The sequence below is a fragment of the Arachis duranensis genome, chromosome 10 (assembly GCF_000817695.3).
Source record: "Arachis duranensis cultivar V14167 chromosome 10, aradu.V14167.gnm2.J7QH, whole genome shotgun sequence".
NCBI classification, from domain to species: domain Eukaryota; kingdom Viridiplantae; phylum Streptophyta; class Magnoliopsida; order Fabales; family Fabaceae; genus Arachis; species Arachis duranensis.
In genome coordinates, this window is record NC_029781.3 from 48,913,292 (window position 1) to 48,915,796 (window position 2,505).

A 2,505-nucleotide genomic window follows, 5' to 3' on the forward strand; every position below is an offset into this window, starting at 1 on the left:
AGCTGCGTAGGAGCAAGATTACAAGACCATAACACCTCGGACTCCAGATCGGTAAAAGGAAGTCGGACGCCCAGCTTAGAGAAAAAACAATCATAAGCATAAAAGAAAAGCTTCTCGGAACTATCTAGGGGCGGGAAGCACACTCTCTCCTCGGAATCCGGGGCCACTAGTTCGTAATCCCTCTCAGACTCCCTATTTTCACATATGCTACAATGCCTACAGAACCTAACTAAGTACTCAGAATCTACCACGGCAGGGACTCTTAGAGGAAGAGGGTCTACCCAATCAAGACCACACGGAATTTTAGTCGACATCGCTTGAAGAACCTTTCGAGACATAAAATTCTTACCTACAAAGAAGAATACAACAGCAAGCAAAAAATCACATAAAGAAGGCAAACACGAAAACCCATTCAGCAAAAACAAGAAACAAAGACCTCACAAAGAAGTGGGGCAACACAGAAACACCAGGGAACAAAAAAGAGCCCCCCCATATAAAGACAACAGCAATGGCGGCTTCTCTTTTGGGGCAACCCAGGCATAAAGAAAAAGAAATAGACAAGGGCCACACAAAGAGCAGAAGCATATGATCGCAAGAAAAGAGAAACACGGAAGCAAACCTGGAAGAAGAAGCGAAGGCAAAGAGCTCCGAAGCAAGTAGAACGAAACGGCGACACAAAAGAGACGCCGGAAATTTAAAAGACACACAAAAGAAAGATTCTGGAAAGCAAAACAAAGGGAAAGAAGAAGCGGCGTTTGTAAAGCATAAGAAGAACAAACGCAGAAAGAAGGAAAGGAGCAATAAATAAAGCCTTCACAGAGCCCGAACGGAAATCGAGGAAAAAACGGTAAAATGCAATAAATGCAGGAACGGCCATTTTGAATTTTGAAAAACAGACTACAATGCCCGAGCACGACCTCCCAAAAAGGACGAACTCGGGCAGGGGCACTGTTCATACCCTGACCGGGGTCCTCCAACTCGGCAAATCCGCAAGAGGTCCGACCTTGTCCTAAAACTCACACCTAAAGGTCGGACCTCGGACAAAGAGCAAGGAAGGCCCATCAAAAGGAACGCAGCCCAAACCTAAAGGCCGAAAAGGCCTGGGAAAGGCGGTTCCACAAAGATAGAGATAAAACTTCCAAAGATAAGATAAGATAAGAATATCTTATCCAGGGAAGATCACTGCCAAAACTACTATAAATACACTGGAGCACCCAGGTATGGCATTCATTCAAAAATCTACACATATCTGCTTGGACCCATGCTAACTTAAGCATCGGAGTGTCATTGCAGGTACAACCACCAACCATTCTGCATATCTAGCTCGGGACACCGAATCTCCACCTCGGGCCTCTCAGGGCGACCGAGCTACACATTTCAGGCAAATCCTCGGAACACCGTGCTTCCACGGGATGATCAGTATGTCCCTAACGGGAAATACCTCAGACTTCCAGCAGCCACTACAAGTCTTCCTACTGCTCCAGTTGAAGATAATCCTTCTTCAACCCCACAAGCACCTACAACTGATGAATTGCTCCAGCAGATAATCACAAGGTTGGATCAGCAAGAACACAAAGTTAAGTTGAGAGAGCGCCGCAACAATCGAAGATTCAAACACCTCAGGGAGCTACTTAGAGGAGATTGCAAAGACTCGGACACCCCGGAATCCACTTCTTTTACCAGCACAAGGAGCCATGACGGTCCTGATTGTGGAGATACTACTTCCAGCCCACCCCTGTTCCTGACAAATGGCACCGAGGACGGTGCAAAGCCTTAAGTGTGGGGAGGTCGGTCAGTATCTGACTTCCGGAGGTAATTTCTCTTCTCTAGCACCAATAATTAGGATATTTTAGTTAGATTTTCTTTCTTTTTTAGAATAGAATAATTTGCATAGGTTAGGATAGTTGCATGCATGTTCTACTTAATTGAAAAGACAATATGTTTCTTCTATGATTCTATCTTTGGAACAAAATTTCACTAATTTTTCAAAATTTTTATGATAAAATTGCTTGAGTTGTATTTGGAACATGATGTTTGAGCTAAAGAACACACAACCTGTGAAAGATTTGAGCCTTTATGTATGGTTACATTATTTAACCGTAATTATTTCATTCTTGTGTGTTTACTTCTCTATGATTGTAATCTATATTTTGTTTTATCTTATATGTCCAATATTTATTATATTTACATGCTTGCACATGATTGAGGCCATTATTTGTTTAAACTCACTTATCCAAATTAAGCCTACCCTTTTTAATTACCTTTGTTAACCACTTTGAGCCTTTAAATCCCATTTGTTCTATATTTTACCACATTACTAACCTTAAGCTGAAAAACAATTGTATATCCCAAATTGAATATTTGGTTAGCTTAAGATAGAATTGTGTGTGCTAGTTAGGTATGGGAAATTGTGGGAACAAAAGTTGTTAAGGGAATGTGTCATGAAAATTTAAAGGAAATTTGGATACCCACTCATGTGAAAATATAAGAATGAAAAATCTATGT